The sequence below is a fragment of the Ornithorhynchus anatinus genome, chromosome 8 (assembly GCF_004115215.2).
Source record: "Ornithorhynchus anatinus isolate Pmale09 chromosome 8, mOrnAna1.pri.v4, whole genome shotgun sequence".
Taxonomy (NCBI): Eukaryota; Metazoa; Chordata; class Mammalia; order Monotremata; family Ornithorhynchidae; genus Ornithorhynchus; species Ornithorhynchus anatinus.
In genome coordinates this window covers 41,312,195-41,335,476 of record NC_041735.1, presented here as the reverse complement: position 1 = coordinate 41,335,476, position 23,282 = coordinate 41,312,195, and the positions used below count along the sequence as shown (strand labels likewise).

General features: G+C 43.5%; 1 long non-coding RNA gene across 1 annotated transcript; it reads left to right on the top strand.

Moving 5' to 3' along the window:
- The first annotated feature begins 2,630 nt into the window (after positions 1-2,630).
- On the top strand, positions 2,631-22,922 carry LOC114813845. Its single transcript, XR_003761606.2, has 4 exons — positions 2,631-2,741; positions 9,294-9,388; positions 11,456-11,639; positions 22,435-22,922. It is a non-coding gene; the product is annotated as an uncharacterized LOC114813845 (long non-coding RNA).
- Positions 22,923-23,282: the final 360 nt, after the last annotated feature.

The window sequence follows — 23,282 nt, the reverse complement described above, 5'->3', positions numbered from 1 at the left end:
GGCTAATGTGGGCAAACACTGTACCCATACTTTGCAATGTGCTGCACTTCTGTCTACCTACTTGCTGGCTGCCCTCTACCCCAAAGAGATTGACCGGGGGGGCAAAAGGGCAACGGATACTGTGTACACCACCAGAACTATAATTGATTCCTTTGCACGGGTTCTTGGTCTTGACTTTGAGATGGAGGCTCAGTAGTTCTTCCTGACATGAGATGCCATCTCTTTGCATCAAGGCTTCACCAAATGCAATCCACTCTTTAAAGCACTCAATCACTTTTCCTCTCCTACCTCACCTCACTTCTCTTCTACTACTATCCAGCCCACACACTTTACTCCTCTAATGCTAACCTTCTCATCTTACCTTGATCTCATCTATCTTGCCACTAACCTCTCACCCATATCCTGACTCTGGCTGGAATACCCTCCCTCTTCATATCTGACAGATAATTACCCTCCCCAACTTCAAAGTCTTATTGAAGGCACATCCAAGAGGCCTTCCCTGACTAAGCCCTCCTTTCCTCTTCTCCCACTCCCTTCTGCATCATCCTGACTTGCTCCCTTTATTCATCCCCCCTCCCAGCCTCACAGAACATATGTACAGATCTGTAATTTTTTTTATTTATATCATCTGTCTCCCCCTCTAGACTGTAAGCTTGTGATGGACAGAAAATGTGCCTGTTAAATTGCAGTCTCCCAAGTGCTTAGTGCAGTGCTCTGCACATAGTAAGCGCTCACTAAATATGATTAACTAAATGAGGGCTCTCTATAATTCAGGAAGCTGCACAGCTGCAATTTACTTGACTCATCCTAAAAGCCCTTGCAATAAAATTGTAGGTTGGGTGATGAATTTTTCTAGGTGGTTATGGGCCAGGTTTTAATAAAGAGCAGGCAACAATTACTGAGCAAATCACATCAAAGATCAAATCTTGATCCTCTTCAAATGAACAAAAAGAAAACAAGTGGAGTGATGATTAATATCTCCTGGGTAGAAATTTGAAAAATCAAGAGGCTCGACTATGATCTAACTGCCATCACAAATCAATCAATGGTATTTATGGAGCCCTTCCTGGGTGCTGAGACTCATTCATTCATTCAATCATATTTATTGAGCGATTACTGTGTGCAAAGCACTGTACTAAGTGCTTGGGAGAGTACATTATAACAGAGTTGGTAGACACGTTCCCTGCCCACAACAAGCTTACAGTCTAGATGGTAAGGTGGGTACAGTGCAGTGCGGAAACTTTCTTTGCAGATATGAGTTGAACCAGTAAGGAGGGTCTGTGGGTACAGGTTGGGTAGGGATGTTAAACACTGTACATTTTCAGGTCTCCGCTGTAATTCCTCCTTCAGTTAATGGAAGCTGTGTGTGCATCTCATCCCAACAATCTACCCCCTTGGTATCTGCATTATTTCTGTTCCCAGAAGGGGAGTTCCAGAATTTTACAATTAAATTTTAAGACGTAGAAGAGTTTTCTCTAACTGTACCATGCATTTCATTTCAGCAATGTATTTTTTTTGCAGATGTAAACAAAACTCATTTGATTCGGCTTTTATTTACCCCAGAGCTCGGCTATACTCATTTAAAATGGAACATTTTATACCAGTGAGCAGCATTAAAGATCAGCTAGCAATGTGCAGAAGAACAGTTTCTATTAGGCTGAAGCCACTAGTAGAAAATAAACTGACAATTAAGCACATAATTCTCGCTTATGTAAAAATAGTTCTTGGAGTAAGTACTCTCTGGACAAATTGCAAAGCCCTGGTGCTGTGTCTGCATCACACTCCTAGAGCTTATATGCTTTTGGGGGGCTGGATCTCAAAATTTCTGTTTCCACCAAAATCTGCCTTTGAGTATAAATGGCACACTGCAAGCCTAAAGTGCCCAAGTTTTATACCTAAGTGGCTAGTTTTGTGACAGACCAAATTGGAAATTTTGAAATACTGGCCAAGAGGGACCTTCCAAGATTAAGCCCTCTTCTCCCTGGCTCCTTCTTCCTTCTGAGTCATATATGCACTTGGATCTGTGACCTTTGGGTATTTGCCATTCATCCCACCCTCAACCCCACAGCACTTACATATATACTTTAAATTATGTATTATAAACTTCATAAATTAATATCTGTCTGGGAAGAAGGCAATGGTAAACCACTTCTGTATTTTTTTTAACTAAGAAAACACTTTGGCCTACATATCAGAACGACTACAGATGATGATGGGACATTCTGGAGAAGATGTGTCCATGAAGTCGCCATGGGTTGGAAACAACTCAAAGGCAGTTGAAAACAACAACAAATGTCTGTTTCCCTCTCTAGACTGTAAGCTAGTTATGGACAGGGAACGTCTCTGCCAACTGTCTTGTACCATCCCGAACACTTAATACAGTGCTCTGCACACAGTAAGTGCTCAATAAATACCACTGATGATGACTGATGAAGAAAGAAAAATAAAGATAGCAATCTGAGTGAGACAGTAGCTTGTGTAGCAGTGGGCCTAGGGAAGAGAATAGGCTATATGCCAGTCACTCAGAAGGAACTCAGCCTGCTTTTCAGTTGCTGCCATCATCTCTGGGTCGGACAGCAACAACTCCCAAGCCCCACATTGTGACCTGGGTTTCCATAGGAACCAAATGGAGGAAGATTGATGGAAGAAAAACAAGCAACAGAGGTGCCCAGGGCTACTGTGTAGAACACTGGAGCAGGCCTCAATCCCAAAGTGGCAAGTAAACTGACATATGGGCAAAGGTACCACCCCAGCCATTTACTGAACTTACTTTAGGCCAAGGGCCATACTGGTTGCTTAAATGAAAGGCCTGATTTTTGAGGAGTTTACTATCTAATGGCACCCCAGCCTGGATGGCCTGGGCTGCCACTGACGTGCTAAGACCTGACAACGTTTAGTTTAAATACCATTTTTTGGGCATGCACAACCAGCCCATAAGCTGGCAAATAATAATAACAATGATGATGATAATGACAATAACAATAATAATAACCATACTGTAAAGCACTTACTGTCCCTCAGGATCACACCTGGATAGTGTCCAGTACTCTACTAGTCTCGGCCCTGGGAGGGAGAGTCAAGCAATGGCATACTCATTCCACTCCTAGCTTGGGCAGTTGCTAGCAAGTGGAAGGCAATCTGCTATAAATCAAAACTCACCTGTGCTGGACAGCAGCAGCATGGGAAAGAGTTGAGGAGACTCAAGTTTACTGTACAGAAGAAGGCCAATGCTTAACCACTTCCATATTTTTACCAAGAAAACTCTATGGATACACTCCAGAACAGTTGCAGATGGAGAGCAGGACAAGCTGGGAGAGATGTATCCATGCAGTCACTGTGGATTGGAAGTGACTCATCAGCCTTAAACAAGACAAAGTGCTTACTATGTGCCACACACTGTTCTAAGCAGTGGGGTAGATTCAAGTTAATCAGGTTGGAAACAGTCCCTGTCCCACATTGGGCTCATACTCTTCATCCCCATTTTTTAAAGATGAAGTAACTGAGGCACAGAGAATTTAAGTGATTTGCCCTAGGTCACACAGCAGACATGTGGTGGACCCAGGTCCTTCTGATTTCCATGCCTGTGCTCTATCCACTAAGCCATGCCACTTCTCCATCAACCTGCCTAGCATGCAGCTTCTTGCATGAGTGTCATGCTCGCTGGTTCCTGTCATTCTGGTGTACAAACTGCTTTTGCAATCTTTTGCATCATCACTTCCAGGTCCCTGGTACCAAATTGGGCTTCCTTCTGCTCCTCTCTCTGTACCTGCCTCTGTTAGGATGGCACTTCAGGGTGACTTGGGAGGTGGAAAACAGCAATGCTGGAAGATGCAAAAGCTATCATGAACCTTGGAATTGCAAAGGAAGCAGTAGCTCCCAAGCCCTGGTTAGATGTGCCCAGGGTATTTCCAACCCCATAAAACAGCCTCCTGTCATATACAGCCCAAGCCTATTTGTTCAAGTGTTTTAGCATTGATTCGCAGCATTTCAGTGTTGGATAACCTGTTGGTGGCAGTAAACAACAAGTACTTGGTTTGTTACTAGGTCCGACTTTACCCTCTTCTCTTGACCTGACTTCCATTAGATTTTCAAATTGATTTACTTTTTCTTCCAAGAAAAAAAGACCCTTAATCTTTTTTACAGTATAATCTCAGTTTTTTATCATCTGTATCAAGCATCTTCTGAGAAGCAGCATGGCCTAATGGATAGAGCATGGATGGCTTGGGAGTCAGAAGGACCTCATTCCAATCCCCACTCTGTCACTTGCCTGCTGTGACCTTAGGCAAGTCACTCAACTTCTCTGTGCCTCAGTTATCTCATCTGTAAAATGTGGACTGAAACTGTAAGCCCCATGTGGGACAAGGACTGTGTCCAACCTGATTTGCCTGTAACTACCCCAGTGCTTAGTACAGTGTCTGGCACATAGTAAGTGCTTACAAATACTGGAATTATCATTATTATTGTCTAGATGACACATTTGCATACAAGTACATGAGGACAAATAGACTTGATCAGAAGAAACCTTGATTCTGGGTCTAAAACGAGCATTCATTCATTCATTCATTCAATAGTATTTATTGAGCACTTACTATATGCAGAGCACTGTACTAAGCACTTGGAATGTACAATTCGGCAGCAGTTAGAGACAATCCCTGCCCAATGATGGGCTCACAGTCTAAACGGGGGAGACACAAACAGCAAAGCAAAACAGACAAAACAAAATCATCATCAAGATAAATAGAATCAAGGGGAGGTAAACCTCATTAAGAAAATAGATGGGGTAATAAATAATATATATGAATGAGCATAGTGCTGAGGGGAGGGGATGGGGGAGGAGGAGCAGAGGGAAAGGGGGGTTCAGTGTGGGAAGGCCTCTTGGAGGAGGTGAGCTCTCAGTAGGGGCTTGATGAGGGGAAGAGATTAGTTTGGCTGACATGAGGAAGGAGGGCATTCCAGGACAGCGGTAGGACGTGGGCCAGGGATCGATGGCAGGATAGGAGTGAACGGGGAATGGTGAGGAGGTGAGTGGCATAGGAGCAGAGTGCATGGAGTGGGCAGTAGAAAGAGAGGAGGGAGGTGAGGTAAGAGGGGGCAAGGTGATGGAGAGCTTTGAAGCCAAGAGTGAGGAGCTTTTGTTTCGTGCGAAGGTTGATAGGCAACCAGTGGAGGTTTTTGAGGAGGGGGGTGACATGCCCAGAGCATTTCTGTAGGAAGATGATCCGTAGGCAGAATGAAGAATAGACTGGAGGGGGAGAGACAGGAGGAAGGGAAATCCAAAAGGAGGCCGACACAATAATCCAGTTGGGATATTATGAAAGCTTGTACCAGCACGATTGCCGTTTGGATGGAGAGGAATGGGAGGACCTTGGTGATATTGTTCAGGTGAGACCGGCAGGTGTTGGTGAAGGATTGGATGTGTGGGGTGAATGAGACATCTGAGTCAAGGATGACACTAAGGTTGCGGGCCTGTGAAATGGGAAGGATGGTCTTGGCGTCCACAGTGACAGGGAAGTCAGGGAGAGGACAGAGTTTGGGAGGGAAGATAAGGAGCTCAGTTTTAGACATGTTGAGTTTTAGGTGGTGGGCAGACATCCAGGTGGATAAGTCCTGGAGGCAGGAGAAGATATGAGCCTGTGCTGGGCAGCAGCGGCATGGGAGAGAGCTGAGGGAGGAGACTCAAGTTTATTGCGCGGAAGGAGACAATGGTAAACCATTTCTGTATTTTTACCAAGAAAACTCTATGGATCCACTACCGGGACGATTGCAGATGGAGAGCATGGCGTTCTGGGAAAGATGTGTTTGTGGTGTCGTTATGGTTCAGAAATGACTCGATGGCATAAGACAAGACGAGGTTGGACTCTCCACTAAATAATTAATACAAACTCCTTGGTCTGAGGTCCCGGAGCTGCTTTGTTGATCTGGCATCCGTACCTACAAATGATTTTGAGTTTCCACGATAAAATGCCCTCTGCAGCTGGACGTTGGCAATTCCGAGCTGTTGATGCAAACACTTTGAGAGCAGAGGCAGCACCGACGCCTTCTTCGTGTGCTTCTTCCGCAGACATGGACTGGTCCTCCTTGCTCCTGGCCTCCTGGCTCAGCCTCTTCAGGATGAATGAGACTGCTCCGCGGCCCCTTACATGATCTCAGGAATTTTCTTTTTCTGCTAGGGTAATCTCCGAATTGTGTGCAGAACGTGTGCAGGGCCTGGGAGACAGAGAATCTGAGTTCTAATTAAGCAGCATGGTCTAGTGGAAAAAATATGGAACTGGGGGTTAGAGGACAGGGGTTCTAATCCCAGCTCCACAATTTGCCTGTTGTGGTATCTTGGACAAGTCACAACTTCTCAGTACCTCTGTTTTCTCAACTATAAAATGGGGATTAGATAAATACTATTGAATGAATATCTGTTTCCCTCCCCCTTAGACTGTGAGCCTAACATGAGACAAAGTCCAACCTGATAACTTGTATTAACAGTTCCACCTCCCTAAGGACCTGGTTCATTCCATGTCTCTGAGGCCACTTTATATCTCAAATATATATCAAAGACATATCAACTATATCTCAGTATCTCAAGGAAACCTCCTGCCTTCTCTTAAAGTTTATCCTTTCCACCGCTGCCTTTCCTAAAAAAAATAACCTTCCACTTCCAGTCAACACCCCATCTCTCTCCTCTCCTTCCATTCCTTTCCAAACTCCATGAACAAGTTATCTATATCTGCTACCTCCACTTGTTCCCAATTTTCTCATTGACCCCCGCAATCTGGCTTCCCTCCCCTCCACTCCAAGGAAACTGACCTCCCAAAGTCACTAATGACCTCCATCAGAACAACTATAATGGTCTCTACTCCATCCTAATCCTCCTCAACCTTTCAGCTGCCTTCGGCACTATTGAACACCTCCTTCTCCTGGGAAGACTAACATCGGCTTCACTGACACTGTCCTCTCATAGTTTTCCTCCTATCTCTCTGGCCACTCCTTTTCAGTGTCTTTCACAGGCTCTTTTTTTGCCTTCCACCATCCATCTGTAGGAGGCCCTCAAGGCTCAGTTTTCTGGGTCTCTTCCTGTTTTCTGGGTCTCCTCCTCTTATCCATCCACATCCACTCCTTTGGAGAACTCATTCACTCCCATGGCTTCAACTACCAACTCTACATGGATGATTCCCAAATCTACCTCTCCAATCAATCAATGGTATTTATTGAGCACTTACCGTGTGCATGACACTGTACTAAGCACTTGGAAGAGTACAATACAATAGAGTTGGTAGACAAAATCCCTACCCTCAAGGAGCTTGCAGACTAGACAAGGAGACAGAGACTAAACTAAGATATGGGGGAAATGGCAAAGTGTATGACTATGTCTTCAGCCTTGACTTCTCTCTCTATCTGTAGTCTCTCTACTCTTGCCATCTCAAACTTAACATGTTCAAAATAGAACTTCTTATCTTCCCACCCAAACCTTCTCCTCTCAGAGATTTTCCTATCATTGTACACAACATCACAAACCTTCTTGCCTCACAAGCACATAACCTTGGCATTATCCTCAACATCTCTCTCATTCAGCCTATATACTCAGCCTGCTACCAAATCCTGTCAGTTCTCCCTTCACAAGATTGCTAAAATTCACCCTTTTTTCCCTCTCCAAACTGCTACCACACTGATCCAAGCACTTATCCTAACTCAACTTAACTACTGGATACCCACAATTAGGGAATGGGAAGCAGAATAGGAGTCCATGAAAGAGATTGAGAATGAGTGGGCAGAGAGATAGGAGGATAACCAGGTGAGGGCAGTGTCAATGAAGCGGAGCTTGGATAATGTTTCCAGGAGAAGGGGACAGTCAACAGAGTCAAACAGCTGAGAGGCTGAGGAGGATTAGGATGGAGTAGAGGTCACTGGCTTTGGTAAGAAAGAGATAATTTATGACTTTTGGGAGGGAGGCTTCTGGGGAGTGGAAGGGGACAGAAGCCAGATTGGAGGGGGGCAAGGAGAGGATTTGATTCTCTAACACCAACATATTCACTAATAATAATAACTGTGGTATTTGTTAAGCACTTATTACATCCGAAGCACCATACTAAGTGCTGGGTAGATACAGGGTAATCAGGTCCCACATGGGGCTCACAAAGTAGGAGGGAGAACAGGTAATGGATCCCAATTTTGCAGATAAAGGAACTGAGGTACAGAGAAGTTAGAGAAGCACTGTGACCTAGTAGAAAGAATTCATGCCTGGGAGTCAGAGGACTTGAGTTCTAATCCTGTCTCTGCCACTTACCCGTTGGGTGACCTGGGCAAGTCATTCAAATTCTCAGTGCCTCAGTTCCCTCATTTGCAAAATGGGAATTCAATACCTGTTCTCCCTCCTATTTAGACTGTGAGCCCCATGAGGGACCTGATTATACTGTGTCTAAACCAATGCTTACTGCAGTGCTTGGCATATAGTAAGTGTTTAGCAGTACCACAACTATTATTATGATTAATTATTATTATTATCATCACACCACAGCTAAGTGGCAAAGCTGAGATTAGAACACAGGGACTCTGACTCCCAGGCCTGTGCTCTTTACTGCAGGCCAAGCTGCTTCACTATACCGCAGTGTCATCTCTCCCACTGCCAACCCTTGCCCATATCCTCCTTTGGTCCTGGAACACCCCCACCATCCCCCATAACCAATATGCTCCCTATCTTCTCTATCTTATTACTCTCACTACCTTCAAAGCCCTTCTTAAATCGCATTTCCTCCATTAAGCCTTTCCCAACTAATCCTTCATTATCCTTACTTGATCTCCCTTCTGTATCATTTATGCACTTCTGCCTGTATCCCTTAAGCACTTTGATATTCATCCCATCACCACATCATTTATGTACATATTCATATACTCTGCCATTTCCCCTATCTGTAATTTAGTTTAGTGTCTGTCTCCCCCACCTGTCTGCAAGCTTCTTATGGGCAGGGAGTATGTCTACCAACTCTATTGTATTGTACTCTCCCAAGTGCTCGGTACAGTGCTCTGCACATAGTAGGTGCTCATAAATACCATTGACTGATTGCTTTATATCCATGAGAAAATGACCCAGATGTCCAGTGGAGGGCCTGGTACCACCATAGTCTCCTCAGGGACCCTTTGGTACAAAATGATCCACAATGGTCTAGACCCATAGAGCTCACTGGCCAGTGCTATTCAGTCTTGGGAAAGGTGTCAAATAGGTATAAAATGGACTAAGAAAAAGTCCTGGGGAAACCTAACTCTTTCTTTCAGCCAATTCACAAACCACATATAACATGTTACAGGATGACTGAATACAACTAACGCTTCTTGGTATCCTGCAATGCCGTGAAAGCAATTCCAATTCAACTTCAGCCACAGCTTGGAAGGATCTGGAAAGGTTAGTTAATAGTTCCTACGCAAACCAAATACACACACTTTCTACCCAGCAACTGCCTCATGATGTGAAAATGGTAGAATTTGTGTAGTCTAATAGAAATAGCTGAGGCATGGAAGTCAGAAGACCTGGGTTCTACTCTTGTCTCTGCTATGTGATCTTGGAAAAGTCACTTAACTTCTCTGGGCCTTAGTTTCCTCATCTGTGAAGTGCGGATTCAATACCTGTTCTCCTCCTACTTAAACTGTAAGCCCCAAATCAGATAGGGACTGTGTTTGACCTGATTATCTTGTACCCCCCCCCAGCGCTTAATAGAGTGCTTAAATCATAGTAAGCCCTTAACCAATATCACAATGATTACTATTATTATTTATCCATTCAGTGATCCTTGGATAGTACATATCTTCCTCTGGCACTGAAAGAGTATGCATATGTTCAGCAGGGAAGGCTGAGAAAAAGAGAAATGCTACCTGGTGGAATTTTAGAATGAAAAACCAGCTCTCACAGACCTGGAACTTAGACGTATGGTACAAAGAAAGAAGTGTTTGAGAGCAGGAAATGGAAGTGGCCTGCGACAAAGAAATGATCCTTTTAAACTCAATTCCACATTTCTTTGGTTAACTGTATGTTAGAGCTAGAGACCTAATAAGCTATACCTGTGCTACAATATTCTGAGTAATGAATTCAGAACCCCCAAATTACTGAAAACAATTGACAAATTTTCACCATATAAGCACTTGCATGAGGAAGTAATTTTCCCTCCCACTCAATTCCATAAGGCCTTTTATTTTGGATTCAAAAATCACAAGTCCTACCTCTTATAACAAACATCCCTAGTGTTGTTGAGTTTCAGAGTCAATTTCACATTGATTGTTTCAGCTTCAGATCTGGGTGCATTCCAAGCAGGGTAAGAAGTGAACTGTAATAGGAAATTTATTAGCACTCTGTCCAAATACCATTATTCAAATGGTGGTTTTTTTTACATAACTGGTTTGGCTTAGAATTCCATTTTGGAATTACCTGGAGCTTCTAATCAAAAAGTGTCCTGGGATGAGGTTTATTCCATAACCTCTTCCTACACATAGAGGTTATCAATGGTTAGAAATCTCTCATTGGTTTGGGATGTTATAAAACAGAGTGAGCTCTGGCCAGTCAATGCACTGGAGCCAACCAAGTTCAGCCCATTTGATTCAGAGAGGATTTCTATGGGCTTTCATGAACTGAGTCTGATCAAAGGACTTAATATTTTTTCTATTTTGTTAATTTCAGCCCTCATTTTATGTCACTCACTACAGGTAAGTCAATACCCTCAGTCCCCCCCACCCTTTGTTCAATCAATCCATCTAAGCTATTTTTTGAGTGTGCACTGCTGCCAGAGCACTGAACTAAACACTGGGAGTCTGGGTTTTTGTATATATCCTGGAACCTCTTCTTCCTTATTAAACCATAGTTTTCGCCTTACTTCTGATGAGTCTGCTTTATGTAGGAGGGGATCACGATAACTTTCCGAGAAGAAATGCCTCATGAGTTTCTTAATCACAGCTCTAGGCTGAATACTGTTATTTAGGTACCAGCTTTGCATTACGCCTAAAATTGCCAAATGTTTTGGAGTTTTTATTAAAGACAAATAGGAATTCCAGGATGTGAGGCTTCAAGGGATTTCAGGACATAGGACCAGTGGTCCAATATGTGCAAAGAGTACAAAACTGGGAGAGGAAAAAGTTAGGGAAAGGAGAGAGTGAGAAAGGAGAAAAAGTACGAAAGAAATAAAAAGAGAGATAACTACAGAGAAAGACAGACCCAGAAAGAAAAAGGCATATAGAGAAGAAGGCACATCATCAGCACCACTCACCCTGCTGTTCTGCTCCCTCACCTCCCAGACTCACGTCCAGGACAGAAATGGACAAATGAACTATCAGGCAAATCGTATATGCATCTCCCTTAGGCCCTGGCCCAGCATCTGCCATTTACTGCCTGATATGCATTGTCTACAGCCATTACCCTTTCTTTGCACTCCCTCTCACAACATCCTGTCTCTCACTCTGTCACCTAACTTACCTTTTCACTTAGGTCCTCCAGACAAGAAGCAGTAACTGGGAGTGGGGTGTGACCAGAGACTGACCTGGAGAAAAGCAGTCAAGACACCAGATTTCAAGTGCCCCACAATACAGACAACCAGGGGATATATTCGCATTGTTTACTAACATCCCAGAATTTGTAAACATCACCCCTGAATTCAGGTCAATCAATGCAGGTAAGCTAATTCCCTCAACCCATTCCACCTATCTCCCCAGGCTCCCCAGTTCAATCAATCCATTAGTGCTAGTTTTTATGTACTGCTGCCAGAGCACTAAACAAGCACTGGGAAAGGACAATACAAGAGAGTTGGTAGACATGATCCTGGCTCTCAAGGAGCTTACAATCTAGTGAAGGAGGCAGGAATTAAAAATAAATTACAGATAGAGGAAGCTGCAGAGTATAAGGATTTGAATATAAGTACTGTAGGGATGAGAGTAGGGTATCAAAGTGCTTAAGGGGTAGAAACCCAGTACACAGACAATTCTGAAAAGAAGAAGGTTAAGGTGGGGAGGAAAGCGGTAACTCAGGGAAGGCTTCTTGGAGGAAATATGATTTAAGTAGGGTTTTGAAGATGTGGAGAGTGATAGTCTGTCAAATATGAAGGGGAAAGAAGTTCCAGGCAGTATTCCTAACCACTTTTCTGCCCACCTTCACTCCCCCTTTGTATGGTATTTGTTAAGCGCTTACTATGTGTCAAGCAGTGTTCTTAGGACAGGGTAGATACAAGTTAATCAGGTAGGACACAGTCCCTGCTCCTCAGAGGACTCTCAGTTTAACTAATAATCAACTTCTCCCTTTGTGCTAAACTGTGCTGTATGTTAGTGTTCAGTTCTGGTCCCAGCAACCACCTCCACCACCCCTGATCCCACCTGCTTCTTTCACCTTCACTGGCTGGCAGACCCACTTTCCCCTCTCCCACTGGGATTGCAAGAACAGAAACAAGGATGGCTGGAGAGAATAGAGAGAGAAATGAGGAAGTGGAATATTGGGAGGGGAATGCTGCCTGGAGGTGAAGGTGAAAAAAAGAACCCAAGGGTGGTGAGGGGAGAACTGGGGAAGAGGAGGAGCAAGTTCAGGATGTGGGGAAAGGGGCAGAGGTGCTCGTGGGAGCAGGAGATGGTGGGAAGGTACAATTAATCTAGGCCAGAAACACCCTGAATATAAGGTGCTTTGTGAGCAGTTCAAAGGTGAAGAGGTGTTCACCAAGTATTAGCTTGCTCTAAAATTCTTTAGGAAGAAAAGAAGAAGGCTGCAGTTAACTTACATTGAACAAATTCTGCACTCTAGTTGAGAAGCCAGTTTTGCCATATAGGAAAATATAACCCCGATACAAAAATATTTCCTAAGAAAATTATTCTGTTGTATCAAGGGAGATACTTGCACTGGGACCCAGAGTCAAGGGGTCAGTTCCCAGGCCAGGCTGAAAAGAAGATTGGTCCCTGAACAGGAACAGTTTCACACACCTGGCTGCCCACCATATTCAGAGAGATGATGCCATCAACTCACGCTGCATGCTCACACCACATAATGTAATGCCATCATATATGTGCCCTTTTGTGGAAGAGCAATTCTCTATCACCTCCCCTTGATGGATGGCCCCAAGCTGCTCAGCTCCAAGACCCCAACTTATGCCCCACCAACAGATCACTTGTATCCCACTACTACCTTTAAGAGGGGAAGAAATGTGACCATCTCTGAGAGAAGCCATGCAACCACCACCTTTAAACATCACACGTGGCTGGCCCATCCTCGCTATGCCCAAAGCAGTGGTTTACTTTATTTACCATATGAAGCTGGCCTCCAACTGGAGCCAAAATGTGGCAAAACCCTGCAGCAGCTAAACTAGTGTCTCAACCTTTGCCCATAGCTTCTGTTGAGTTGCTGAGAAAATCTATCCCACTTTATGCCATTCTGCTTAGAACTTGCAAGGTCCACCACACAAAAATGGAAAATAAGCATGATTTCATCAGAAAGCAGAATATCTTTGTGTACTGTAGATTTTCAGTGCCCCAGAAAGAGAAAACATTAGTTCCAATAAAAGATGAATAGTAATCAAAACCACACCTTTACATCTTTACATCTGCTGGAGAGCAAAATCTTTACATAGAATCCAACTCAAAAAGTGTTGGACCTTTATCACTGTTAACTTTACCCAAAACAACAGTGAGATGACATTTAAAATAAGAATCTTTTTAGTCTTACCTTGTTGTTGTTTTTTAGGGTACATTTAGACAAAAAGAGGAATCATTGTTTTCTCTTCCACTGTAGGTTAAATCTATGCATTAGTAGAGCAAATATTGCTTCAGGGCCTTCCTCTCTTTGCACATCCACCAAACTAGATATGCCTAGGCAAAAGTCCCTATCAAATGGCATATTTGGCTCTGTGGGATGGAAGAGTAGGGAGAATGGGGAAATTCCCTGCAGCTGGCCACTGTTAGTTTCCCTGGAGATTGTATTCAAAAACAGCTGGTGTTCAGATGATCTTGGAGTAGGTGAGGCAGGAAGGGATGCTTGGCTTTGGGGATGTTGACTCTGCTGGCCCTCTCCAAGTTCCCTGTAGCTGGGGAATCTCCTGCCATAAAAACTGAAATGAATCCATGGTATTTATTGGGTACTTACTGTGTGCAGAACATCGTACTAAACACGTTGAAGAATGTAACAGCGGAGTAGATACATTCCCGACCCACAAGAAGCTTACCAGCTAGAGGAGAAATATTTCTTTTCATCTTTTGACTGCAAATCAAATGTTTACCATTAAGCTAAATTCTCCTAGATTAATAGGCCAGTCTCTTAATCCTCTGAAATCCCAAGGCTGATTCTCTTCCCAGCTCTTCTGTTGCTGCATGATTGGACAGAAATGCTAAGAAGTAGAAACAGGGGGTTCTTACAATCAACCAATTCTCTTATTGCACTAATATAGTAGATATCAAAATGAGTACAGTAGATATCTCTAGACTGTGAGCTCCTTGTGAGTGGGGAATGTGTCTACCAATTCTGTTGCATTAGTACAGTGCTCTGTACACAGTAAGTGCTCAAATACCATTGATTGATTGACTGATTTGATATTACTATTACAAGGATGTGTGTTGTTTGCTGGCATGCATCAAGAGTTTCTGGCCAAACAACAATCAACCTATTATTGCTCTTGGGTAACAGCATCAGGGGCTGGGGAACAGCTGACCTGGTAGAGCTTAGGAAATGAGTAACAAGAGGACCAGAGGGAGGCTCAGTCACAAAGGGAGGCAGGAAGGGAAGAGTTGGCAATTCTCCACAATTCGGTTTCACAGGGAGCCAAGGAGAGGCTAGTAGAAGTGGGCTTCCTAAAGACAAGTTTCTTGCCTCTTTCTTCTCTCCCCACAATCTGCCCTAGGCCAGCTCTCTGTGTACCCCTTCCACTACCTCCATGGTGGCTCCTACCACTGCCCCATTACTTCTTACCTATACCCCTTCCTTTCCTCCAATAGCCAACAATCAATGAAATCATAAAACAAAGTATATAAAAAGAGAACACATACTTTTGCTCTCTAAAGTCTTAACCAATTCCAAAAAAAGTAAATTATAAAATAAACATGATACTGAGAAATAAATATGTGATAAGATAATTCAGACTGGAATGAAAGTAGGTGGTGGAGGGATAGACGAGATCAAGGTACAGGGAGTAGGTTGGCATAAGAGGAGCGGAGTTGTGTGGGCTGGGCTGAGGTGGGTGAGGTCACAGTTTAGAAGGTGGTGACAGAAAGTGGGCAGAAAGTGGTAAGGTGAGTTTGTGTGGTTAATAACTACTAATAATAATTATGATATTTGTTAAGCACTTACTATATGCCAAGCACTATTCTAAGCTCTGGGCTAGATACAAGTTAATGAGGTCAGACACAGGAAAGTGAACAGGTAATGAATCCCCATTTTACAGATGGGAAAACTGAGATCCAGAGAAGTTAACTCACTTGCCTAAAGTCACAGAGCAAGCAAATGGCAGAGCCAGGATTAGATACCAGTTCCTCAAAGTCCTAGACCTATGCTTTTTCCAGCATAGTTAAAAATAAACACTGTTTGGAGATGATTGGACCAGTTGTGTGTCAATGCTGCTGACTGGCCGAGGAGGGGTATAGCAAGATGTCAGCAGGATTGGTGAGCTAAAGCAACTGAATGGCTGGAGGGGTTCAGTGGGATCATCAACATGGAGGTTAAATTCCCCAAAGATCAGGATGGAGAAAGGGGTGACAGTAGAAAGATGAGAAAAGCAACAAAATCAGCAAGAAATTCAGAGGTGGAACCAAGAGGGCTGTAGATGATAATTAGTAGCCAAAGAGGGTGGTAGAGATGGAATAAATAGGATTCACAGGAAAAGGAGAATGAATTGTTAGGATGGTATAGCTATGAGGACAACAATGATTAATCATTCAATTTATATCAAACCTATTGCCTATATGTTTCAGCATTCATTGGAAAACAATGAGGATTTTATTTCACCATAGACTTCATATGAAATCTGATTACAGAGGGAAGATTGCTAGCTGACTCTTCTCCCCATTATCTCCCTAAAATCAAAATCAGTTTTCCATTTGATATTCCTGGTTGGAGAATCTATTCTTTCTATGTAGAAATCTGATTTGTATCTCTAATATAATATTCTCATATATTATTTTGAGTGACAAGGGTGGATTAATGAGGAATGAAAGCTGGGCAGCGTGCCTACTGGCATGTAGGAATAGGGAACTTTAAAAACACATTTTCTCCTTCTCTTCTGCCTGGAACTCCCAATCCCTTTTACATCTGGCAGAGCACTGCTCTCTCCATCTTCAAGGCCCTTCTGAAATCACACCTCCTCCAGGAGACTTTCCCTGATCAGCACTGCTGTCCTCCCTGCATCCTGTCTCTCCCTTCTCCAGTCTATACTTCAATCTAATGACCAGATCATTTTTTCTGAAAAACCATTCAGTCCATACCTCCTCTTCATCTTCAGTGGTTGCCCATCCATCTCCATATTAACCAGAAACGCCTTACCAACGTCTCTAAGACACTCGCGATCAGCTATATTCCTCCTACCTCACCTCTCTGATCTTCTCCTTCCTGATCCTTGGTGACTTTAACCACCATGTTGATGATCCCACTGAACACCTCCACTTACCCGCTTCCTTTAGATCATCAATCCTGCTATCTTGCTACACCCCATCTCAGCCTCTCAACGACATTGACGTACACCCGGGTCCAATCAGCTCCAAACAACGTTTTCATTTTTAACTATGCTGGAAAGAATACAGGCTTAGGAGTTGGAGGACTTGGTGCCTAATACCAGCCCTGCCAATTGCCTGCTCTGTGACCCCGGGCAAGTCATTTAACTTCTCTGATTCACAGCTTTCCCATCTGTAAAATGGAGATTCAATACCTGTTCATCTTCCTACTTAGACTGTGAGCCCTATGTGGGTCACAGACTGTGTCTGACCTCATGAACTTCTATCTTCCCCAATGCTTAGAATAGTGCTTGACATATAGTATGTGCTTAACAAATACCATAATTATTATTATTAGTTATTAACCTTGGGAGCTCAACTCACACTTTCTGCCCTCCTTCTGAGACTACCTTATAATAACTGCCACTTCACCCATCCTTCCTGTTACTCAAATTCAGTTTTCACCCCATACTGTGACCTCCACTCCACCCATCCAAGGCTCTCCAATCAATCAATGTTATTTGTTGAATGCTTAAGGTGTACAGAGCACTGTACTGAGTGCTTCAGAGAGTATAATACAACAGAGTTGGTAGACATGATCCCTGACCACAAAGAGCTTACAGGTTAGAGGGGGAGAGAGACATTACGACAAATTAGGAGTATGTAGATAAGTGCTATGGGGCTGAGGGTGGGGTGATTGTCAAGTGCTTAAAGGGTACAGATCCAAGTACATAGGCAAAACAGAAGGGAGAGGGAGTTTAGGAAAAGAGGGCTTAATTGGCAAAGGTCTCTTGGAGGAGATGTGATTTTAATTACACTCTGAAGATGCAGAGAGTGGTGGTCTGTCACATATAAAGAGGGAGGGAGATTCAGGACAGGGAAAGAACATGGATAAATGGTGAGCTGTGAGAAAGATGAGATGAAGATTTTCTAAGTTTGCATTGGAGGAGCGTAGTGTGCAGACTGGGTTGTAATAGGAAATCAGTGACATAAGGTAGGAGAGGACAAGGTGATTGAAAACTTTAAAGCCAACGGTAAAGAGTTTCTGTTTGCGACAGAGATGGATGGACAACAACTGGAAGTTCATAAGGTATAGGGATATGTTGCCTGAAAGTATTTTTTTTTAATGATCCAGGGCAGCAGAGTGAAGTATGGACTGGAGTGGGGAGAGACAGGAGGCAGGGAGTTCAGTGGAGGCAGATGGAGTAGACAAGGTAGGATATAATTGAATGGATCAGTTTAGAAGCAGTTTGGATGATGATGAAAGGGAAGATTTTAGCAATGTTGAGAAGGGAGAACTGACAGGCTCTGGTGCCAGACTGTGTATGTGGGCTGAATGAGAGAGATGAGTCAAGGATAATGCCAAAGTTTTGGGTTTTTTTAATGGCATTTGTTAAGCACTTACTATGTGCCGGGCACTGTACTAAGCACTGGGGTAGATGCAAGCTAATCAAGTTGGATACAGTCCATGTCTCATATGCGGGTCACAGTCTTAATCCCCACTTTACAGATGAGGTAACAGGCATAGAAAGGTTAAGTGACTTTCCCACGGTCAAACAGCAGACAAGTGGCAGAGCCAAGGTTACCTAGGTCCTCTGATTCCAAGGCCCATATTCTATCCATGAGGCCATGCTGCTTCTCAAGGTTACAGAGTTTGAAGACAGGGAGGATAGAGGTGTTGTCTACAGTGATTGGGAAGATGAAGAGTTTGGCTTTGGTCATGGTTAGTTTGAGGAATCTGTGGGACATACAAGTAGAAATGTCCTGAAAGAAGAAGGAAATCCGAGATTGCAGGGAAGGAAAGAGGTCAGGATTGGATAACTAGATTTGGAAATCATCCACATAGAGATGACAGGTGAAGCCGTGGGAGCAAACTAGTTTTCCGAAGGAGTGGGTGTCTTCATGGAATAGAAGGGGACACAGAACTCTATCCCTTCATGTGAAAGTACATATCCACTGCTCTGCCCTCTCCACCACTCTCAATTTCCTTGCCCCATTATCTTCACAGTTCTCACCTCCAACACCTGCCCCAATCACTCCCAGTCCACTTCTTCCACTCCTGTTCCGAGTGGATAAACACAGCTGGAGGAAATCCAGGCGTTGGGCCAATTTCTGCCTCTACAAATTCACTCTGTTGTGCTTTAACTCAGCTCTGCTTTCTGCTTGACAACTCTACTATTCCTCCCTTATTAACTCATACGCCTACAACCCTCACAAGCTCTCCCAAACCTTCAGCTCCTTTCTGGAACCTCAATTCCCCTCCCAACTCCCTCATTCCCTTACCCCCGATGACCTCTCCAACTTCTTTGTTGGTAAAATCAAAGCCACAAGTGAAATTCCTGAAGTCACCCCATCAACCTTTAACACTCTTTCCCTGCTTTCTCATCTTTCTCTTGCTTACCAGATGTCTTTCAAAAAGAGGTCTCCCACCTATTCTCGAATCCACTCCTTCTATCGGCACCTCTAAACCCAGTCCCCTCCCCTTCTAAAATCACTTGCGCCTCCTTTCCTCCCCACCCCTCTCTCCTATTTTCAACCTCTCACTCTTGGGTGGCTCCTTTGCCTCTGCCTTCACACTCATGCAAGTATCCTTGATTCTAAAAAAGGTCTCTCTTATCCCCTTGATCCCTCCAGCTATCACCCCATTTCTCTGCTGCCATTCTTATATAAACCTGCTACCTTTATTTGCTTTCCACCAACTCTCTTCTCGGCCCATTGCTGTCAAGATTTCGACCCCTTCACTCCATGGAGACTTCACTCCCTAAAGTCATCAGTGACTTCCTTATAGCCAAGAGAAACAGTGTTGCCTAGTGGAGAGAGCATAGACTTGGGAATCAGAGGACCTGCATTCTAATCCTAGCTCTGCCACTTTTCTACTGTGACCTTGGGCAAGTCACTTCACTTCTCTGGGCTTCAGTTACCTCATTTGCAAAATGGGGATTAAGACTATGAGACCTAAAAGAGTCAGGGACTGTGTCCAACCTGATTATCTGGTGTCTACCCCAGCACTTAGTAGAGGCCGGGCACATAGTAAATGCTTAACAAATACCATATACAAAAGCCAAGTCCCTAGGGCTATACTCCATGTTGATCCTCCTTAATCTCTCAGCCAATTTTGCCATGTAGATTACTTCTCCTTGAAATACTATCAGGCCTTGGTTTTGCTGACAGTACTAACCTGGTTCTGCTTATACCTCTCAGACTCATTCCCTGGTTCCTCCTCTGCCTCTCATTTTCCAACTATGGATATCTCTGAAGGCTCTGTTCTGGGTCTACTATCCTTTTCAATCTTCACTTACTCTCTCAGGGAGTTCATCCACTCACACAGCTTCAACAACCATCTCTATGTGGCTGACCCCCACATTTACCTCTCTCCCCCTAACCTCTAAGCTGATCTTCAATCCCTTATCTCCTCTTACCTCTAAGACAACTCCGCTTGGATGTCCCCCTGCCACCTCAAACTCAGTATGTCTAAAACAGAATTCTTAATCTTTCCTCCTAAACCCACTCTTCATAACTTTCCCAAAACTACCATCCTCCCTGTCTCAGAAACCCCAAATCTCAGGGTCTTTCTCAACATCTCATGGTCTTTCAACTCTTACATTCAATCTCCTGCTAAATCAGTCAATCAATAATGTTGACTGAGTGCCAACCCTGCACATAGAATTCACTAAACACTTGGGAGAGTAAATTTGAATTAGTAGACAGAATCTCTTGGTTCTTCCTATACAACATCTTCCAGATTCTCCCCTTCATCTCCACCTACACAGCTGTCACCCTGGTAACCATTCTGGTCTCATATCAAGGCTAGGATCTTGCATCAGCTCCTTATTTGGTCTCCATGACTCCTCCCTCTCCCTGCTGCAATCTATACTATATGCTCCTGCAAGGATTGTCTTCTTAAAGTTTTGCTTCCATCACAGCTCTCTCCTTCCCAAAGTCCTCCACTAAACTCCTGTGTCTCTGCATTAAACAAAAACTCCTCACAGCTGGCTTCAAAGCTCTCCAACTCATCCCACCATACCTATAGTCAGTCTTCATGTGCTGTTCCCCAACTCCCTCTCTTCACTCCTCCCAAGCCAACCTTCTAATCGCTTCCTGCTCTCAACCATCCTGCTTCCATCCTCTTCACTTACACTGTTCCCCTGCTTAGGGCTCTCTCCTTCCTCAAATACAGCAGACCACTGCTTCCCCACATTCAAAGCCTTTCTAAAATCCCAATTCCCCCAACCATCTTTTCAGATGAATTCTGAGCACCCTAAATCATGCTGACCCACTAAGCCACCTTTAGCAGTTATGAATCTTATTATACCAGTTATTTATCTTGTATATTCTTTACAGTTTTATGTCCGTCTCTCACACTGTAATATAAGCTCATAATGGGCATAATGAGCGCACAAAAAGTACTATTTAATTGAGCCATTTTCTAAGGCAATAGGCATAGGGTAGGTGTAGCTAAATTCATTTCTCAAATGAGAAAACTGTGTCTAAGGGCAAGTCTGCAATGGACAGGATTTGGTTTTTTGGGAAGATAATTTTTTTCAGTAGAAATACACGTTGTTCCTTAGAAGCCTGACCTCTGCTGCTCAACTTGAAATCTGCTGTTCTGAGAGATCTGCCGCCTTACGAATAGCAACTACAAAGCCACCAGATAGGGGGAAAGTTTAGTAGGTGGAACTTTGAGCAATATTGAACTTACAGTAAACCCAGACCTGAAAGTACAGCTTGAACTCCAAATAACCCTGAAACCTACAGCACCGGCTGTCATCCCTTGAATTTAGAATACCCTCTACAAGACCTGAACTTGTGCCAAGAGTTGAGAGAAATTTTACTTGATTGGATGGAGTCTGTTCTTAACAAAAGGGAGGAGGGTGGGGTCTTGGTTATCTGGGTGCTGCCTTGCCAGTGTGGGCTGTTAACTGGGGATTCTGGTGTGTGGAGCATCAGTGGAACACAATCAATCAGTGAAATTTATTAAGTGCTTACTATGTGCAGAGCACTGTACTAAGTGCTTGGGAAAGTACACTACAACAGAGTTGGTAGGCATTGTGTGTTGCTGTGTTGTGCTCTCCCAAGCGCTTAGTACAGTGCTTTGCACACCGTAAGCACTCAATAAATATTATTGAATGAAAAGGACTTACTGAAAAAATTAGACCTCACTGGAATTGCCATAGATGGTCCCTTCACGGCTCCTGTTATCCTCCACGGCTCCTGTTATCCTCCACAAAATAAGGCTGTTGAATGAGGTTGGGAGAGCAGTAACATCCACTTTGACTTGCATCTTGCTCATTTAGCACTTAGCACTAAGTGTGTATTCATGGAGAGCATTGGAGGCTATTATTCAAGCCCAAGAATGTCACCCAGAAACCATGGCATTCACATGATTAATATAACATGTTGAGTTGTTCCAAATCTTTTCCCTGCCACTCCAATCCACTGTTTTCTTAGAAAACTTTGTGTCACTACCAGATTAGGAGGAAACAGTCGGTAGGCCAAGTGACCTACGGTAGGGGCACATTATCATGAATTATTATTTTTATATTTGTCAAACTCTTACAATATATTAAACACTGTTCTAAGTGCTGAGTGGATCCAGGTTAATCAGGCTGGACACAGTCTCTGTCCCACATGCTGCTCACAGTCTAAGTAGGAGAGAGAACAGGCACTGAATCCTTATTTTATAGATGAGAAAACTGAGGCACAAAAAAGTTAAGGGACTTGCCCAAGATCACAGAACAGGTAAATGGCATAGATGGGACCAGAACCAGGCACCCTAACTCCCTGTGTTCTTTCCACTAGGCCATACTGCTCCTCATGCCAAGCCCCTGCATTCTTGGGCAACCATGGACAACTGGACAAACTCCAGGACAATCAGAACAAACTGGACAAACCACTAGGATCAAAACTCCTCTAACTCACAATCTGACTAGGGTCCATCAATCAGCTTTCAAGCGATTCAAAACAATTATGTAAAATAATTTCCAATTCTTCATCCGTGGGATTGCAAATAAGAAAGCATCTATGAAGCAGTATAAAAAAAAGTGGGCTTGAAACTTGCATTTTCAAAAGAAAGTTACTGTTGCGCTGTGAAGATTTACCAAGGGCAAAGCGAGTGGTTTGCTTGAGGAAATTATATTAGTACTGCAGATACCCCACCACCCAAAATGCACTTTATGCATGCGGCCTGTCAGTTTACTGTTCTGTTTCTCCATGTCCAAGAGGGAGATCACAGCATGTTCTGAGCTACCTGCTAGTTAATTCAGTTTCCATGATAAACACATTGGTAACTTAACCATGGCTGTTCACTGTACTGCAGTTTGTAAACAATCATGTTTTACTCTGCTACATCATAATATCTCCTGGAAATGGTCCATATCCATTCCTTCTGCACACATATTTAACAGACACCTGAAACCTTCAGCAACATTATTTTGTACTTGGCTAATCCACTTTTTTATCATCTAATTTTTCAAAGTACTGGAGGTACTTGCCACCAAGTTATGTAAAGGAAAAATAGGTGATGTGGAACAATAAGTCCTCTTACAAGCAGACATAAGGTCCTTGAAAATTGCTGCTTCCTTGCCTCCCTAGCCTCCACACATTTTTATTTCCAAAACATAGTATTTCAGACAGAGGAGAAATTGTCT